This window comes from Coturnix japonica, chromosome 1, assembly GCF_054131305.1.
Source record: "Coturnix japonica strain WE chromosome 1, WE-NBRP24, whole genome shotgun sequence".
Taxonomy (NCBI): domain Eukaryota; kingdom Metazoa; phylum Chordata; class Aves; order Galliformes; family Phasianidae; genus Coturnix; species Coturnix japonica.
Window position 1 is genome coordinate 137,192,526 of NC_140663.1, and position 21,508 is coordinate 137,214,033.

The 21,508-nt window shown below is 34.8% G+C and overlaps 1 long non-coding RNA gene across 3 annotated transcripts in view; it reads left to right on the top strand.

The window, feature by feature from the left end:
* Window positions 1-17,070, top strand: part of LOC146762744 (uncharacterized) — a 62,249-nt gene extending 45,179 nt beyond the window's left edge. For 2 of the 3 annotated variants that reach the window (XR_014948238.1, XR_014948240.1), the window contains 2 exons: window positions 13,446-13,583; window positions 13,965-16,378. This is a non-coding gene — a long non-coding RNA (uncharacterized LOC146762744). Of the gene's footprint in view, window positions 1-13,445; window positions 13,584-13,964; window positions 16,379-16,974 lie in introns of those variants that run through there. The other variant, XR_014948242.1, reaches the window with a different exon arrangement.
* Window positions 17,071-21,508: the final 4,438 nt, after the last annotated feature.

Below are 21,508 nucleotides of genomic sequence, written 5' to 3' on the forward strand. Positions count from 1 at the left end.
AGTAAATATCTTGAAACTTCAAACAACACTAATTTATCCACTGTAAAGATAATGTTGATGAATTACCTACCTTTGTATATTGAAATTGCAACATTACAATACAAGCTCTAGAGTGGAATTAGAATAAAAAACATGTGATTACCATTTGAGATAAATCAAGCTAAACTGACAGAAAAAGAAATACAGTGATGCTAACTCCCATATCTGTTAATTATTATGCAGTAACTACACTCAGTAGCACTGCCTGAATTAACAATCTTCTATTGTTTCAAATATAAAACCATTTCTCAGGATTTATTGTCTTAGACATATTACTATGCTGAAATATAATGAACAATCTATATATATATAAAGCTATATCTCAAACTCATATCCAAATCTATTTAATTATGTTCCACTTAGGGAAAGTGAGAATGCTTAAAATTGTCTTTTCCTTAAAAAAAATAAAAAATAGGAAATCTAGACAACTGTGACATAGTTAATAACACTTCTGAGATGGTGCTTGTTTTCCATTAGTATGTTGACTTCCATAACTCCTTCCTGTTCTTTACCATCAAATCTAAGTTTGATTAAAATATCTGCAATTACTCCACCAAATGTTTTATTCTCTTTGCAGTCCTCATTCATTACTGTTAGAATAGCAAGGCTTTCTTAATAGATAAATCAACTTCAAATAAATTTGGATCCCGTGAGTGTTTTAGATTTAGCAGGATTTGCTTTACATTATTTTATTATATTATTTTGAGGGTTATTCTTGAAAAACAGAAAGATTTTTTTCTTCAAAAGACCATTCTGTTGTAGATAATTTAGTCATTTAAAATTCAGAATTGGGCTACAGAACATATACAGTAGTAATTATATTATCTCTGCCAACATTTTCTAATATAATTGCTGGATTTCAATTCATATTAGTGCCAGAATTAAACTCAACAGTACTGAAGTAATGAGAATTGGACCAAGTGGATGAAAATTAGTTTTGGGGGGAAACAAACAAAATTGGGGGGGGGGGGGAGGAGTTCTTTCATCTTTTTATAGAATCATGAAATATCCCTAGTTGGAAGGAACTCACAAGGATTATCAAGTTCAACTCTTGGCTCCACACAGGACCAACCAAAAATCAAGCCATAATTCTTAGCCTACTGAAGAACCTTTTCCTAACCTCCATCCAACCTGACCCTTCCCCAAATGGTCTCCATGCTGTTCTCTGTGTCACTGTCACTCTCCTGTCATGAGAGAGCAGGGCTCAGTGATGCCCCTCTGCTCCCTGTGCATCTTCCATGAGGCCTCCCCTCAGATCCTCTGCTCTGGTCTGAACAAGCATAGGGCCCTCAGCTGCTCCTCATATGTTTTGCCCCCTAGATCTTTATTGTCTTTACAACCCTCCTTCAGATACTCTCTAATCACTTTATGTCCTTCTATAATATACTGCTGACTCAGATTCAACTTGTCAGAACAACATAGTATTAAGCAATATCAAAAAGACGAGAAAATAATGGACTTTCTAAGCCATTCATTTCCTGTTTGAGTTTACCATTGTATGTTAACTTTTCATAAAGAGAACAAGATCAACTGTTTGATCTATGCTGGACTATCCTCTTTTAGAAATCAAACCCACTAATTTACCTGCTGAAATAAGAACAAAAACTGATTCCATTTCTTTATTCAGATATTGAGATAAGAATGTTTATAGTTATAGAACTGGTAAGCTGAACATATCTGTGTCCATTTCTCTGTCCCTGGAATTTAAACATAACAACAACAAAAATAACAGCAACAACAAACATTAAAGACCTCTACTTAGAAGGTAACAAGAACAGTGTTATGTACTCCCTCAGGTAGGTATATTGCTGCAATTAGCAATACAAATTGTTTCCTAACTTCTGTTGTTATCACTGCTGTACTTGTCCTCAATTATAATTAGTTTTAAGATTCAGATGGAAAATACTTTTCTTTGATGTTTTCACAAGTGGGAAAGAATTATGTGCCTTTTTATGCATTTTTCTACACAAGGTAAACAATTTTAATAGCCTATGGGATTTCTAATATAGCTAATTTTGTCTTGATTGACCTATCTTGACAGTCAGTACCTCTGAAAACTTGCTTTCTGCACAAACTGAGGATTTGTTTGCATGAGTAATCTATATGCAGTAACCCTTAGAGGCAGAGAGCTATTTGTCTCTTTTTTCTTAATTTGTTAATTTATATTTCACAGTTTCTCATTCACTTACAGAATAATGGCAGAAACTCTGGTTCATCATTTGTGTATTAAAACATGTACTTTCTTATTGCTGCCTACAAAATCAGCAACAAGATCAGACAAAGTTTCCAGTGAATTATAATCTGGATATCATGGATAACTTGTATGATGTTCAAACACGAAAAAAAAATAAAAAAGACAAAAAAAAAAAAAAGTCAAAATATATCAAAAAGAAATTACGAAATTCTCCAATCTCAGAGGTAATGTAGATATTCAATGCAGATGACTAAGATGAACTTTGGGACTGTTCCAAATCAATAGGAAACCTCCCTGTCTCATTTCACCAGGCGTGATTTTGTCTCAATTCTTATGCTTTGTTTCTATTAAAAAAATATATATTATTTTTTTAACATGGGTATTACCTTCTTTTGAAATATTGGTTTATTAGTCATTCAATATTGCTGACACCATAGCACTGCTCAGAAAAATGAGACCTGACTACACCTTGTTAAGCAAGTTGAGCAAGAAACATAGCCTGAATTCTGATTCAGCCCAAAGCAACTCCTGTCTTGCTAGTTATATCCAGCCCAGTGCCAAGGGACCTGGGATCTCTATTCAGGCTGAAGTGCATGGTTGTCACTTTCACTTCTATAGGTTCAAGTAGCAAAAATGAGCATGTATCCCAGAGACACACAGGTTCACACAGAGGCAGGAAACTAACACAGCCTGTTACACATTCTACTAAAGGATTTAGGTGAAAGGAGGACACAGAGAGCTGAGACCCCTTGCTCTTGTGGTGGTAGAGATGGAAGTTCACTACCAAGAGTAAACAGCAGAGCACTCTTGTAAGCACACTCATATTCATTGATCCTTTCAAGGCATCACTGCCCAGATCCCTTAAGTACTGTCATGGCCCTTCTATCTGTCCAGCACCCCTTCCTGGAATTTGAACCACCTACACAAATTCTCAAGAACTGGCATAGACGCTGTGTCCAGTAGTATCAGGCTTGACTCCAGGAACTTGTACCAGCTTTCACTCAGGTCTCACCAGTAGGAAGCTGCACAAATACTCATGTTAGAGAGTGTAAATAAGCAGAGACAGAGTTATGAAAAGATTTAATGAAGAAGTATAAAAAAACATGGGACAGACTACAATGATGTGAGGCAGGGCTCAGCCAGACAAGTGTACTGACCAGCCCTGTTTTACTATGATTGGCCCTTTTTGTACCCTTTTCTACTTATTCCTCCTCTTCAGTCCTTCTGCTGCCCCATCTGCCTACAAATCCCTCCCTGTGTTTGCAGAGCTCTGCAGTTTCTTGCACCCTCCCACTCTGCTCACTAACTTCAGTTCACAGTTTTATCAGCTGTGAAGTCCAAACTGATCTTCATGGAAGTGATGCCCATAATGTGATAGCTGTCAACAGTTTGTAGGCTGGTTCAGCCCGGTTCCATGACTAATGGGGCAGATGCAAAATCCGCACCTCTGGAAAAGGGAAACAGGGGACCCCAAAATAACTAAAAACAGAGGCAACGATCTGAGGAGAAACAAACTGATTTACTAAACATGGTATAAGAATGCAAGATAACACACTACAAGAGAGGCAAAGGAGAAGAGTGACCTCAATCCCCTCATCCAGGTCATCAATGAAGATGTTAAACAAGATGGGCCTTAGAACCGACCCCTGGGGGACACCACTTGTAACGGGTCATCAGCCAGACTAAAATCCATTAACCACTACCCTCTGGGCATAACCCTCCAGCCAGTTCCTTACCCAAATAAGGGTATACATGTCTAGGCCATGGGCAGCCAGTTTCCTCAGGAGAATACTGTGGGAGAGTATACATTACTACAGTTGACCATTTTTTAATTTTTTTGTTTTTTGTCATTGCCTCAATTATTTTCTCTCAGCTTGGAAGTCTTCAGTTAGATAACTGTGATGGAGGAAACATTCCCAAACTCACTGAAAAGGCTTGATTTTCATCACTTTCTCCCCCTCTTTTTATCTCTTCCTCGCACTGGAAAAGTCCCGTGAAGAGACAGATACCCTGAAAGGAGCACACGTTCCCCTTCTACATGTTTCACACATCATGTCTTTCATCCTGTAATTATTTCAGGTTTTTTCCACTCTTTTCATGAATTTCTTATGAAGTCATATTTTCAAGTCAATTTTACGAAGACTTTTGCAGGTGATATCTTATATCCTTATCAATGAAACTCAAGGTAAGTGAAAATGCAGCTTGCAAGTAACTAAAGCTTGTAATAGACTTTACAGAGTATGACAACAGTTCAAAGACACACAAACAGAAATAAATCAAAGAAACAGTAGATGTTCCACTCATATCTTAAGCACAAAGTTTATGTGTCAGTGATCTGGAAAGTAAACCCAACTGCAGCAGTTGCCTTGCCTATTTTTGTCTTTAGACAGATATATTAATGAATAGATAGAGGCACATCAGAACTTTCTAAAATAAAATTTAGAAAGGTGAATTAATACAATAATGCATTGCAGGAGTGTAGAGATGTTGTCACCATGATACTTATAAACTGTTTACAGAGGGGAGTGTGCAGAACAGTCAGAACAGGGTCATTTACATGTTCACTGTTTATTTGTATATGTATTTATGTGGAATTGTATATTTATGTATGAATTTATATGATGAAATGCTTGCATAGTGAAAGTAACATATTACTTATTTACTGCTATAAAAGGAATAACATGAAAGTCTTTATGAAAAGAGTTGTTCAGGCTTTTAAAGTAAAACTGAAGGTTAACTTCACCAGGCTATTTGTAGAAATAATGTTCTGTCCTGTGGGTTCTGTGTCACGAAGTGAAATTGAATTTTCCACTGCTTTTATATCTGTTGCCTTGACATACTGTATTAGCTGCTTGTGTTATTATATGTGCCCCCATGATAGATGAAGGGACATTCTGGAGACATTATATTCTTAACAATAACAGCAAGAACAACAGAAAACCAACAACTTCTATTTTCAATAAAGGGAAAAGTGTAAAGGAGACACAAATATGTTCTTACTTCATGTCACCACAACTTTTAAAGACAAGGAAGACAGAAAGGAAAGGGAAAGAAGGGAGACGAGGGGGAGGGAGAGAAATGAAGAAAGTAGGATTGAAAATTAAGTTATATTTAACCTTCATAGAGTTTTACAATAGTAATTACTACATGGGTTTAAATAAAAAGGAAATGATTTTTTTTTTATTTTTTTATTATATTATATATTTTTTATTTTATTTTAAAGGGACAATAAATGTTGCACAAAGAAATATATACAAATTGAAGTCTCAAAGGTAGTCTAACAATATCAATCAGAATAAATAATAATGGAAAAGTATTTTTTTGTATTAACTGCCGTGGACACAAAGTTTGTTAAAAATGCTTAAGCTTATAAAACTAGATCTGTAGCAAGTCTTATTATTTTCATGAGATCTATCTTAGATCACTATGTGCTACTGACCACAAAAAAAAATAAAAAAATTAAAAAAAAATCCCAGATACTAGAGAATTTCTTTTTTCAAAATTTGCTTTTATCAAAATATGAATGCATCCTCAATAAATTAATAATGATATCACTATGTAAATCTCTTTGTTGTGATTTCATCAATAAAATTCCAGAGAAGTGGTTAAAAGATGAACAAAATGGACATGCAACTTCCCTTTTTTCTCAGGTCCTGATTTTTTATTCTAAAATGCCACAAACACATGTGTGATTATCCAGAGGTGCCTATATTAGGTAAAATATCCAACATATTGAAGTATCTATAATGAAGTCATAGAAAACTTAGAGAAAACTGGTTAATCTTCTGACATTTTTACTTGCTGTTCTCACTACAGTGACTAACGCTGATACCAATTAAGTATTTGATTATTATTATCTCAAGGCAGATTCCCAAAGGATTGTAAAAGTACAAAGAAATAGAACAGCTCTTGTCCCAAATACTTCTGTGACCTTTTAAAATAATTTGAACTGGTTTTCTTAAGGACAAATAATGTCCCTAAAATTCTCATGAGGATATATCCTTTTGGTTGTGTTGTTGTTGTATTATTGTTATTTTCACATCTAAGTATTTTATGGTTATTATTTTCTTTCCCTTTTTTTTTTTTTTTTTTTTTTCCTTAAGATTGATAGCAATGCTATCAATGTGAATTATGTTGATATGACTTAAATCATGCAACAAGTAAACATTAAGTACTATTTCACGTATTTTTTTTTCTCCTGTGAAGACTTGCCTATTGCTTAAGCCTGAAGTGACTAAGATCATCATTTGTTCTCAGGTAGCTGACAAGATTTGAAAAAACAGTGGGTCCTAAACATAACAATGAGCTACTGTCAGCTCTTAAAAAATAGCCATGAATAAACTTAAATTAAATTTTACTCTAGGGTACTAGCATAGGTACCTTAATATTGGCATCTAAATTGTCATTGGTTAATTCAGAAAAGACCAATATGGACCTAAGGATTTACGGTTGTGTGTGTTATCTATCATATGTTTTAGGGCCATGCTTGTGTACTGAGTTTAGATAGTAAGATTTTGGTAATAAAGGGACTGCAGGAACTGTAAGAAGCTACACTGTGCCAGGCAGGTATTTATTCCACTCACTCTGATGGACCCAGTGCAGTCTGCAGCTGAGTTTATTAGTCAAGATTATGACACTTCTTGGAGAGTATATTTCAAATGGGAAAGGGGAGAGGAGGAATTCAAGGGAAGAGTTAGGAAGGGGAACATGTGCCCCAAAAGCCAGATCCAAGTTTCCTGGCAGTCCCTCTCCCGGAAAGAGAGCAGAGCAGATTTTTCCTGAAGGACTGTAGAAAAAGGATCTGAGCTGGAGTACTGGAAAACTTCAACAAGGAAGCAGTAGCACAGACAATGTGTTATAAATTCACTATAGTTCCAATCCTCACCATTCCTGTGTCAGTCAGTGGAATCTCAAAGAAGGGAGAAAAAAAAAAAAAAAAAAAAAAAAAAAAAAAGTTAAGAAAGAAAGAATAAAGCAAACAATAAACCAAAATATTTCAGTTCAAAGATCAGTAAAATATGAACTCTAACAGTTTTTGTCCAGCAAAGTAGAGAAATAAGCAAAAACAAAACAAATAAAACAAACAAATAAAAAATTCAAAACAAAAACACAAAAACAAACCAAAAAAACCTTCAACTGCAGGCATATGGAAATAGAAATATATAGGAAATAGAATAAAAATAGAAATATAGGAAATGTTTTGAATCTAAAGTGTTAAAATCCCGAAGAACAAATACATCTAATTCAAATTTGAGAATTTCAAAGAGCTCAAAGTTTCTTAAGACCAGTGTTACTTTCTCTAGTATTTCTGTTTTCTTCAGTGCTATGTCAATTTTACTCAGTGTGAGCTAGGATATCAAATTATGAGTGACTGATTATTTTATTGACAATTACATCTAGTATTAAAAGCTTCTTTCATGGTTGTATTGCTTATATCACCATTATTGGTGTCAATAACGACATTATTACAAAGAATCATCAACATTTAAAAGTGCTGTAAAATTCATACTTACATAAGTATTTAAGTGTCTTGTCTTTAAATATATACAATAGGATTCAATGTGTTTAGTTTTAGATTTTTTTTATCTAACTGCTCTAGGCTTTTTTCCTATATTCAAAGGAGAAAAAGAATAACTTCTATGGAATAAGTCATATCTGTTTTATGTGAGGCAGAATTTCTCCATTGCTCTCCATTTACTGTAACAACCTATGGTGAAAATTCAAATTGTTTACATTGCATTTTCCTATACCTGAACTGATGAATCCAATCAGTAATCAATTTTGAATGAGTTTTTCTATGGAATTAACTGATAATATGAACAATCATTGTAAGGTCCAGAAATATTACAAATTTTCCATTAAATATTTTGTTCACTTATGAATTGCATTTATCTCACTAGAGACAGAAATTACTTCTACAGGATTTCAGTCAATCTTGCAGTGGCATGGCTTTACCTTGTGTGCTGTTTTGAGCACCAAAATATAAGAGCATTCAACTATTAGAGGGTGACCAAAGGAGAAGTGCAAAGATGGTGAGTGGTCTGCTGTCTGAAAATGACCGCACACAGCTTGTAGTATGGCCTATCCCCTGCCCTGCACCATCCTGATTTTGGTTTTGCCCTGCTGAGTGTCCTAGGTGTGCACCCATTGCTCAGCAACAACCAAATTAACTCTGCCTGAACCCAAAACCAGGACAAGGGAAAGGTGCAGTGCAGTGATAACTCAAGTTATGGTAAATAATTTTATGCAGTTTGCATACTGGATTAACACAGTACTGTGAACTGTGAAAGATATGCAGCCTTACTTTCAGTTTTGATAAGGGAATTTGAGCATAGATTTCAAGTTTGAAATAATAATAATAATAATAATAATAATAATAATAATAATAATAATAATAATAATAATCCTTTATTTGGTATAATTGTGACACAGTTTTCAGTTAGCATAAATGCATCACCTGTGAATTTTCAGATGTAATGCATAGAATTGCAATCTGATATTCAGTTCAAGACACTGAACATATCTTTTTAGTAGACTGTTATGAGACCTCTATTACTAGAGAAAAATATCCCTTGCTTCACAATCACACCTTATTCATGTCATCACTTTCTGGTAGTAGGTACAACCTCAAGGATGAAACATGTAAAAAGTAAAATTTAATCATGAATCTCTGATGAACAAGTTGAGAAGTGTGGGAGATGGAGTGGCCAGCTCAGCCTTGTTGACTTGTGACAGAGAAGTCACTAAGAGTTGCAGTCACTGATCTATTAATTTCACAAGAAGTCAAATATTCCACTAGTTTATATTTTTAGTTGTCTACATTTTTTGTCTTAATAGAAATTACATAAAAATATTTTTTGTTACTTATATACATTAACAATATCATTTATTTTATATACTCTTCAAGACAATTCTTCTTCAGTCAATGTGGTCCAGGCAAGCTAAAATGTTGGACGCCCATGTTCTAAAAAATGAAGATAAATGAGAGGTGGCTGAGAGTACTTATTCAGTTCAGAGAAGAGAAAGCTAAAGGATGACTTTATCACAGTCTACAGCTTCCTCACTTAAGGAGAGGAGGGTTAGGCACCAATCAGTTCTATCTGGTGACAGCAATAGTAGCTGATGAAACAGAGTGGAGCCGCATCAAGGAAGGGGTGGGTTGAATATTAAGAAAAGGCTGCTCACTGAGAAGGTGGTATGGCTCTGGAATAAGCTCCTCAGTGCAATGGTTACAGTACTTCAAGTTCAAGATCTGTCTGGACAATGCTCTCGGACATACGGTTTGATATTTGGATGGTCCTGTGTAGAGCCAGGAGTAGGACTCAGTGACCCTTGGGTCCCTTCTAACTTGGAATATTCTATGATTCTAAGTGATATTTTATTATTATAAACTAAATGTGGTTTATTAAAAGTTTTATGTATAGTTTTATGTTTAGTTTTATGTATAAATAAAACTAAATTAGCTAATGTAAACACTGTCAATCATATTATTTGGACATAAAATCTAAACATTTTTGGATCTTTTTCCTTTTGGAGAATATTGCTTTTCCAGATCCTAAGGAGAAAAAGAAAAAAAAAAATAATAAAAGATTTAAAAAAAAAATCAGTGAAATATATGTATTCTGAAAAGCAATGCATTATATAGCACTCTTGATAAAATTGCATAAATTAGCAAAAGAGTACTGACTTCCAAAAAATTTTTAGTATATATAAACAAGCTCAGACAAAAACAAAAACAAACAAACAAATAAAATAGTATCAAGTCAAGAAAAAATAGTAAGAAAAATCAAGCACTTATCTATGAATCACCGTATTGGTGATTGGAAGATATAGAAACTAACACTTTTTACAAAGCAAAAGTATTTTTCTGAGCTTGGAGTTACATTTTGAAGTATTATTGTATAATATTTGCTACTGTTTCAGAGAATTAGTTAAGAAAAATGAAGGACATTTAACTTTCTTCATGCTAAAGGCAAGATTACAGTAATGGTTAAATAGCAGTTTCCTGATGTTCTTTTTGCTTTGACACAAATATGTACTCAGATATTGCTAGTTGTACTGTATTGGGATAAAAATTACTATAAGTTATTGTTTTAAACAGCACAATATAGCAGGAAAAGGAATTCTATGATGTTGCTGGATAAGACTTTTTACCTTTGTGAATGACCAGGTTAGCAGAAATGCATCTTTTCAAGACAATTAATCTTTTCAGAGTCATCCTGGCAAACATTTCATGAGAAAGATATGATGAGAGAAAAAAATACTGCAACTGTGACTTACAGAAATATATATAAAAGTAGTAAATCTCCACTGGAAGTATATTCCAATATGCTTCTTACACTGTTAGGTTTCAGAAAGAATATTTGAATAAATTTTTGTATGTTAAAAATAACCTTATTATTTTGGACTTGACTTTCTGTTAAGTGTGCCAAAATTCAAGGGGTAAGACTAGTGATTGTTCTGTTCTATTTGGTGAATATGATTTTTTAAAAAATAGAAAAAAACATCAAAAATTTGTTAAAAATAAATTACAGGCTTAACGCTTGCCATTATTTGTAATTTAATGAAGAAACTGTATTTTAGATCTACTTCAGGAAATGAATGATCATATTTATAGTGGTTTACAGAATAAGTATCCAGTTAGCATTTATCATTTGGTTTATTAGAGAGGAAAATAAACTTTTAAAATAATCTTAAAGATGGTTTGATAACCTTACATATTAAACGGTTTTGTTAATCTAATCTAACATTCTATATAACAAAAGAGAAAAAGCTTTGGCCATCGGTTCCTGATATAAAGAAATGGGTTTTTGCTATCATACAGAGTAACTGGCCACACTACAAAAATCACTACACCAAATATCATTAGGGATTTGACAGTAACTTGATTTAATTCTGAATGATTTATGATGCAAAACAATTATTCCTACTCTACAGCAAAAATTTTGGACTTAAGTCTTCCTATTAAAAACTATTCTATCAAGGCAATCCCCAAATTTCTCTGTCCCTTGTCCTTCTCACTGGCTTCCATGAATGTGACAGATTCAAGATCTTGTTTCTACCTCCATGTCCTAGAGTAACTTTAATTTAATCTGTTTCTTTTCTGGAAGAAAGGATTTGGAGGAAGGGAAGTATCTTTTTCCTAGTGCCTCATACTGCTTATTAAATATCACCTGCAAGTTATCCTGCACAATTAGATTTGAATGCACTTTCCAGTTCTCAGTTGAAAGTCCATAACTGTACCTACAGAAATGGAGAGATTGCAAACATGATGCACTACATTGAAGGAATTATCTTTAATAAGAGTGACTAGGGATTCAAGATACCATGACATACTGTAACAGGTAGTTCTGAGTATTCCCTTAGCATTTCCTGGAGAGGCGTTTTGTGTAACATTTCAGTAATTTTTGTATTTCAAAATGGTCCTTCAAGGTATACATACAAAGAAATTTTTCCACATTTTTTTTTTTTTCATAACTGATATAAACTGCTCTTCCAAATAACCATAATAAAATTATTCTAACCAATTTTTCCATCTTCCAAACTATATAACATCATTCCTTTTGATCAGCTTGCCTTAGTACAATTAAAATCCATAAAATAATACAATTAGATAAATCTAAAGATACTGGAAATGCATTTGATAATGTCCTTTCTACTAATGCTATACAAAATATTAAGCAAACACTATATTCATATAGTATTCAATACAAAGAAAAATATGCATACTTTTTCTGCTTTCCTGATTATGTCGTCACAGGAAATATTCTTTATTCATTTGGCTGGATTCAGCAGGAAATCTAAGTGCATTAATGAGCCATTAATGGCACTATAATAACATGGAGCAGGTGCACCATTAAAGTCTATAATTGAAATTATTTATGGTCCACTGGATAGGAATGTATGGATAATTTTAACAATACTGTTTTGTTTAATGTTCTACATATATTAAATGCCTGTCACTGGTTGTCCAAGAAAAGTGCTGAAAGGTGTGGTGAGAAACAAAATATTTGTCACACATCTCAGACAGTTTCAAAACTTTCTTTTCAAAGTGGTAATACATAAACTTGTATTTAGACTCATGGATATATTTACACAATTAAATGCAATTGAGCACTCATCCCCTAATTATCCACATTGCTTAAACATTAATTTGCTTCCTGATTTCTTGGCTCATCACTCTTTCCCAAAATAACAATTTTAAGACAAAGTATGAATAAATTTGTGTGGATAAATGGAGTCAAAGGGTTGCCTTCAAAAGTGGATAAAAATGAACTGCTTTCACCCACCTCTATCCTCCAATGATACTTTAAATCTCTGTCCTCGTGACCACATCATACCCTGGGGCATAGAACAACATGCACACTAAATTTTGCATGGAAAAAGAAAATGATAATAATAATAAATAAATCACGTGCTTTTTTTTTTTTTTTTTTTTTTTTTTCCCCATGATTTGAGCTGAAAATCACATCCAAATAAAATGTCAGTGCGTTCTGCCAATGGTCTACCACTTGGCACCATGAGGATACCCACAACCAAGTGCTAAATGTTGTGAAACTACCCAATCTCTTCTCACCAAAGCTCACTCTTGAGAAAAAGAGAAGCAGGTTGGAGATATCAGTTTGTTTTTCAATCAGTTAATCTATTAATTACGGCATTGTTCTTGGTATTTCAAGCCAGAGGCTTTTCACAAGCTGAGGTGAAGTTTTTCAGGCTTTGTTTGATGTCCTCTTGGCCTGTCTGGAGATTAGTTTAATAATATTTGTCTGCAACAACAATTTTCTAATGAACAATTGGTTATTATGCAATTTGTTTCATTTTGCTGGTCTTTGTATAACTGTGTGACATAGCCACAACTTTTATACAGATAGTAGTAATATTTATTCACTGTTAACATAAAGACGCATAAATTTTATATGAAAATACCATTATAGAATCATCATAGAATAGTTTTGAGTTTGGATCATCTAGTTCCACTGCTCTGCCATGGTCAGGGATACCCTGCACTAGGCCAGGTTGCTCAAAGCTCCTTCCAGCCTGGACTTGACTGTTTCCAAGGATGCAGAATCAACAGCCTCTCTGGGCAACTTCTTCCACTGCCTCACCATTCTCATAGAAAAGATTTTTTTCCTTAAATCAAATCTTAATCTACACTGTGTTACTACAAAATCATAACCTCTTATACTATCACTACATTCTAACTTTTTGGTAGGCCTCCTCTGGGTACTAGAATACATCTGCCTTCTCTTCTCCAGGCTGAACAACGCTAGCTACCTCAGCTCTTCTTCACAGCAGAGGTTCTTCAGCCCTCCAGTAATCCCATGGACCTCTTCTGGACTTAAATTCACAGGTCTATGTCCTTATGTTGATGGCCCCAGAGCTGAACACAGTACCCCAGATGCAGTTTGGTATAACAGGACCCTTGAAATTGGGTGTCTAGAATACAGTGAATGGGACTGTAACACAGACTTATAATGGCCACCCCAGGACTAGAAATGACTCACCAGTGGTAATTTATAAAGATACAGATTTGGGAGCTGAACAAAACTGGTTTTAGAGATAAAAGAAAAACAAGCAGACATATATTTCATTTAGAAAAATGTAGCAAATTCAACTGTGATGTGAAATTGCAGGGCCATAAGGAATAAGAAGGTATAAATGTGTGTTGCAAAATGTGTCAAAATAGAGTAAGAAGAAAGAAAAATTAACATCAGTATAATTCTCTTTCTAGCAAAGCATGAGATGAAACCCCGCCTTCAAATCCAACTCTTCCTGATAAAGGACTGGGAACTCCTCAGCATTACTCTCCACTGGTACAACTGAAGAACAACAGTAAACCAGACGAGGCTTAAAAAAAGCAAGTGTAAAGTCTTGCATCTGGGAAGGAATAACCACAAGTATCAGTTCACCTTGGAACATGACTGCAGAAGAGGAGTTCTTTGAAGCAGGACTTAGGAGTCCTGGTGGATGACAGGTTCACGATGAGCCAGCAGTGTGCCCTGGTGGCCAAGAAGGCCAATGGGATCCTGGGATGCATTAAAAGGAGTGTGGCCAGCAGGTCAAGGGAGGTGATCCTCCTCTACTCTGCCCTGTTCAGGCCTCACGTGAAGTACTGTATCCAATTCTGGGCTTCCCAGTACAAAAAAGACAGGGAACTCATGGAGAGAGTCCAGTGGAGGGCCACAAAGGTGATAAAACTCCTGGCACATCTCCCCTGTGAGGAAAAGCTGAGTGAACTGGGTCCGTTCAAACCTGAGAAAAGAAGACCCAGAGGTGATTTTATTTATCTTTATAAATATCTTAAGTGTGGGAGTCAAAGGGACATCGCCAACCTCTTTCCAGTGGTCTGTGGGGACAGGACAAAGGAAAACAACCATAAATTAGAGCATAGGAAGTTCCACACTGATATGTGAAGGAACTTCTTCACAGAGAGAGTGACACACAGTACAGTACATGTACTGTGATCTGTGGCCCTGGTTTCAGCTGTCAGCACAGAGCTCCTCACACACCCCAATCACTGTAATCTCTACCATATAGCTAGTTTGGGGTACATGCGTTATTTCCATCCCAGATGCTAGTGTCTGGGATGCCAGTAGCACCACTACGGACACCACAGGCCAGGGATATTCACACTCCTGATTTGTATTGAGTAGCTGGCACTCAGTTCATTCCCACCACTAACTAGTATTTAGTCCTCGTAAAATCTACAGAGGATAGAGATGATACTACACAGACAGTTAAGAGATTTAATGAGAAGATAGGAAAGAATTCAGTGATCAGGCTCAGAGACAGGTCAGACAAGCACAGTGACCATCCCTGTTGTCTGTCTGGCCCTCTTCTGTTCATTCTTTATTCCTCCCTTCTCTCCTTTCTCTTGCACGGATGTCAGTTTGTTGCTAAATTCTTGCACTTGTATGTCTGCATCCTTACCAGTTTAAAAGTCCTGGTTTGTTTGCAGTTTCTTGATAACCAATCAGTTAGTGACACAAATTAGATTTGGTTTTGGTTATAGTCTTCATTAACAACAGTTGGTCCAGTTTTATGGCAAGGTCCTTAGTGATATGATCTCACTGAAAAAAATATTCTAACACTCACATTAATGTAACTGACTGACTTATATGTTCTCCTTAAGTCTGTGTCTCAGTGTGTTCTTGTGTATGGCTTTCTCCTGTTCTTATCACCCCTTCTGATTTGACCAGTTACCCTTACATTAATCAAAGTTCAGTTTCCTTCATGTTGGCCTGACGTAATTCTTGATTACTTCCCTAAAGGATGCCCCTCTCTACAAGAAAGACATTGAGGCCATGGAGCATGTCCAGAAAAGGACAATTAAGCTGGTGAGGGGTTTGTTTAGTTTGAAGAAGAGGAGGTTCAGGGGAGATCTTAATGGCTTTCTACAACTATCTGAAAGGAGACTGTGGTGAGACGGGGTTGACATCTCCCATATAACTAGTGATAGGACAAAAGGAAATGTCCTCAAGTTGCACCAGGGGAGGTTCAGGCTGGATATTAGGAAAGCTTTGTACTCCAAAAGAGCGGTCAGGTGTTGGAATAAGCCACCCAGAAGGGTGTTTGAGTCACCACCTTTGAGTGTTCAAGAAAAGCTTAGATGCTGTATTAAGGGACATGATGTAATGGAGAAATATTGGTGGTAGGTGAATGGTTAGACTAGATAATCTTAGAGGTTTGTATTATCCCTTTCCCTGTGCCCAGGTTTCTGATAATGTAATCTTTGGTAACATCATACTCCTGTATCTGATGATGGGTCATTTTCTTTACTTAGCTACATCACAATCCCTGTACTGCAGTGGAATAAGGAACAGATTTTTAGAGCATATTCCAAGCCTTACCATAGTTGTCATTTCAGTTTTACGTGGTAGAAAAAATTAATCAATCTTTACATCTGGAACAAGACTGTACTACTTTGAGTTAGCAGAAAGCTTTACTTGTTCTGTTTAATTACATCTAAAGGTATTAATTTATAGAAAAGTACCCTACAAATATTTTGTCTTTTCTTGTTTTGAGACATAGAACTTATCATCTTTAAAATATACAGTTGTTTTTTGTTTTGGTTTGTTTTGTTCCATTTCTGTTTCTGAATCTGTCTTTTGGTCTCAGATGAAAATAAACTACAGTTCTAAACTAGCCAGAGATATTAAAGAACATTTCTTCGCTTACCTAAGAAATACTATGGTAATTTAACCTTTGGTGCACTGTTTTCAAATGTATTTACTGAATTACATCAGCTATCAAATTTTTATTTTCCGATATTTAATATACCCTAAGTTACTTATAATTTATTTCTAGTCCAGAGCTCCTGCTCTGTTATACCTATACAAACACTCAAAATTATTATACAAGCAAAATATCACAGTTTCTTGAAAACAGCTCCAGCTAAGGTGTAGACTAACCAACTCCTTCATATTTGAAAGGTCACACATTCAACAGAGAAAAATCAAATAGAATCAGGGTTTGTGTACTACTCAGCTTCAGATAAGACAGAAAATGCTTTGAGGTTTTCTGTTAATAACTTCAAGACATTTTTTTTTTTTTAAGAACTTTTTTAGAAACTTTTAACCTATATGTATTGTTTAGAAATCCCACAGTAAGTAACTTAGAGCCATATGAGTCATAAAAACATATTTTACCTTGTATTATTTGTCTATTGTGCTTGTGTTTTAATGATGAAGTCCTAACACAGTCAATAGCTAGCAATAAACATAGTAACTAATTCCTTACAGCTTACAGTTGCAGATCATCAATTTTGATCTAAGCTTCTGTTCATCTGCATTTTTAATTTCTGGACTGTGAGAAATAAAACCACTGGGAGATTGAAACTGCAACCTCATGTGCTTATTGAAAAGAATGTCTATACCTCCTGAAGTCGTTTGTGAAAGGAAAAATTGCTTCAGAGATTTAGCCAGTGGGATTCAGATTCCATCAAACATTCATTCTGGATAAATGGCATTTGGAATTTAATTTGTTTTAAAGAGCAAAGGCAAAGGACCAGACTACTTACTGAGCATCAATTCATGCACATCAAGGCTTCCCAGGTATGCATTTACATGCATTTACTTGTCCACTTCCTTGTTTGTTTGTTGTTGTTTGTTTTTGTTTTTTGTAACTGGAATGATGTGCTGTGGCACAAAGAAAAAGAAATGAAGGCCAAGATAAAGCAGGCTAGGATGCAAGATTAGTTAGAAAACTTCTAAACAATATCAGCAAGAACTGAAGTGGATTCAGTCGATGTCAAACAGAACAGGGTTAAAAATGCATTTATAATTTAAATTTATATACATCAAAATTACTGTGAAATCATTAAACATTAAACATGAATATCCTCAGCATTTCTTTAAGGATAAAAAGAAATGACCAAAAAATCTCAGCTTGTCAGGAAACGAGACTGTCCTAACACACATAAAATAAAAATAAAAGTAATCCTAAAGGAAGTATTTTAAATACGTTAACTTATTTCAGCCTTTCCTAATTCATCGCAGAGGGGAAAAGCTAAATCTAGACAAGGAGTAGCTGTTGACTTAGACAGGAATTTCAGGCCAGAAAAACAAATAACATTTATGTAGGTCACAAAGGAAGCAAATGTATTATCTCCCTGTTGTCTGCTGTAGCCACCTCAGAAATAGAGTTTTCTGTTAGGCAATGAGAAATTCCAGATTATGCAAGCAGGAACAGCTTGTTTCTATTAATGACGTTCATCGTATCTTATTAACTCCTGAAAAGTAAAGGAGTTTTAAATTTGGAATATTCCCCTAGCACCTCTTTGCCTGTGTACCTCTGTATACGTGAGTAATATGCAGACACATGGACACTGACTCCAATGGCCATATTCACAAATTTGAAAATATTCAGAGCTTATTAGTTTATCTCCTCTCCCTCTGGATAACAGTTCCAAATGTTCCTCTCAAACTGTTTTTCCCAGATAAGTTAATTCCATTTCAAGACATTTCTATCTTCCAGATTTCTATAATTTTATAATGTCTCCTTTTGCTGGGGAAGGAGAATTAGTTAATTTTTCATACTTTTCTAATTAAGAGCATACAATTTTAAACACAATTGCCATTATTCAACTAACAATTATTAGAAAATGGTCCTTGTGGCCATTTCTATAACAACTGTTGGGTGCCTAACTTGTATTTAAGTGACATAACTCCTACTGAAATCAGCAACAGTTTCGGTAATATCTGTCATCCACATTTCAAGCTAAAAGATTGCTGAAAACATTTAGGTGCTTGGGTTTTAAATTGTAATTGACTTCTCAGGTCTGCTCTGAGGAAATAATTTATTTCCACTAGCAAATAACATGCTCACTGTTTAAATGACTGTTGGGCAAACCAACTTCATGATATAAGCAGCCCCTAATAGGAGTTAGGTAGGAAAAATATGATTTTTTAACTGAATATCATGGGTTGATAATGGATACATAATGGACATAATTTCTTTTTATGGTTTCCATGTGGATATGCATCTGTTCACTTAAGAATGACCTTCATTTACTTTTGAATAGAAAACAGATGGCTCCAGAGAAATAAGTCGTACTCAGTGTATATACATAAGTGTGTAGATGGAAAATCCAATTAAAAACAAGATGAGAGAAAAGGACAGTTATGAGATTGTTGACAGAAGATTAAAATATAAGACTGAAATTCAGAGCAACGTGAGATATCTAGGAATTTGTAATTGTATTCACCCTTTAGGAAATTGAACATTTCATATTTATCGTGTTCCACTCTATATCCCAACATAATAAGCAATGTGCTCCTTTAATGATGTGTTGATGTTGGAGAAATGAAAACAATGGCCTTTGTGCTAATTTGATATATGAAGAAGCCAGTGAGACATAAATTGTTAGTCTTAATGGTACCTTGATTATACATTTTAATCAAAACTGAAGGTAATACATAATGCTAATTATACTACAGAAACGAATTTAAACAGATACATTGTAACGTACTTGGTTTAAGAGCTTTTCTCTTTAGAGGTTTCTAATATGTCTCCTAATTATCTAATTAGCTACAAGTATTTCTATTTTTTTAAAAAACACTTTTAATGAGAAATTCTGGCAGGCTAAACATTGCTTCATTTTCATCAGAAAATATGTGTGAATTGTAATTGCTACATTATGAAAAGCAATGTATCTTCATCCATTTATACAACAAAGTGTATGAACAATATTTTAAAGCTTAAACTTGGCAGTAAAATGCGATTAATATAGATATTTTTTATGTGAAATCTAGCACTTTCAGAAAGTGCTATGGGAAAAGTTCAGATAGCAGCAATATCCTTCTGGACATACTTTGATGCTGTGCATATGTTAATTAAAAATATTAATGCCCCTGCCTGTTCTCATTCCAGAACACTAAGGTTTGAGAAGATAAAGTAAAACTACTTGAGCTCGTGAATCTTGTACTTCCTACTCTAGTGAATCATGAACTCTGAGTCATTTGTGTTAATGATAAGAGAATCACATATGGGCCCATTTAGAAAACCTTTATTCATATATGTATTATCCCATTTCTTGTAATAGATTGAAATGCCAAGTTTTCACTCGTGGAGAAAGATATTTTGCAAGATAAAAGAGAAAAATATGTAACTGAACTTACAAAAAAAACCCCAAAACTGCTATATATGTGACTTTCTTGAATGATTACTACAGTAAACATGATATAGACTTTTTTTCAAGAAAAACAAAGGAAGAGCCTAGGAAATAAAGTATCTTTGGATTTCCTGGGAACTTTGGGATACAATTCTACTCAAATGAATGGAAGGCATATATTCAGTCTCCATCATATATTACACATCTAGTCCCAGATTCATAAACATTTTAGAAGTATGCATATTTTTAAGTGTTCCAAATTGTGCTAGAAAGAGCTTAGTTTCTAAAATACATTACTTACAAAATAGAACCTAACCTTACCCTTGATCTATTATTTTTGCACAACTCTCTGAAACTTTGGACTGTGTTGTATATAGAGTTCACCAATTTCCTCCTTGTTCCTCAGGTCTCCCGAGTGATTTCAGTATGACTTCTCATGCATGTGATAGATCAAATCTCTTTTAGGTAATAAAGTATTGACTTTTCTATCAACATTCAGATTAAAATGAGCTTCAGAAAAAGTTTCTTTGAAGATTTTTCTCATCTTCTTTTGGTTACATGGGAGAACAAGTTGCATTTTCTATCAATTTCTGCAAAGAACTGGGATAATGGAAAAAAAAAAAAGGTCTAATTTTTAAGGCATATTTGCCAAATATACTTTGCATGATCTTTCTAAGGTTGTTATTGTTCTAGCAGTTGTAACAAAATCAACTGATAAATAAAATAAGATCACAATATATATAATGAAGCCAAGAATTCACTGTAGGGGATTTCAGCATTTTAATAATCCCAGTTACCAAATGAATATATAAAAACGTCTTTTAAACAATGCCATTCAAATTGTTTTGCAATTAATTATTCCTAAGTTTGTTACCTCTTTCTCTGGTGGAATATTATAATGGCCTTTCTGTAGTGTCCCCATGGGTTCCCAGAAGAACACTTTCATCTGATCTAAGCATAACAGGGGAAGGTGAGAAGGCTAACAGGAGCTATAAGGCACTGCATACTCTTGTCAGAAAAATATCATAGTCATTGCAGGGAAGCTGCCAGGGCACAGCTTGACCCTCCTTCTCCCTGTGGGCCAGAAGCTGCAGAAGCTCCACAGAAGGATGTTCAGGTCATGCCCTGACAGTGAGGACCCATCACCCAGCCAGGACCAGGGCAGCCAGGGGACTCCCAGGAACATACATCAAGTCAGTACCACAGTGTCAAGCTGGAGTGTGTCAAGTCATGACTTTCCAGCAGCACTCCCTCAGTCAGCTACAGATCCCAACAGACAGGAGTCAACCATGCCAGCACAGGAGTGGGAAACCTGTCCTTGCCAAGGACAAAATGCAGTGAGACCTAGGACAGAGAGACAGCAGTTTCATACATTGACTGTGGGCATCCTCAGTATGCCTATACGAATCACATCCTGACAGAGTCTAGGATAAGTAAAACAGATGAAGATTTACAGTGTGGCTAGGAGCACTTGGTGAGGTATAATCAATCCTAATCCAGGTAAATTAGTTTTAGAAGGAAAGTTACACTCTAAAAATGTCTGAAACTTGACATTCTTTGAAATGTTTTTGTACTGTCCACTTGTAATAAAGTTTGGACAATAAATAAATAAATAAAATAAAAAATTGAAAAAGATTTCAAAAGAAAAGTTTTAATTTAAATAT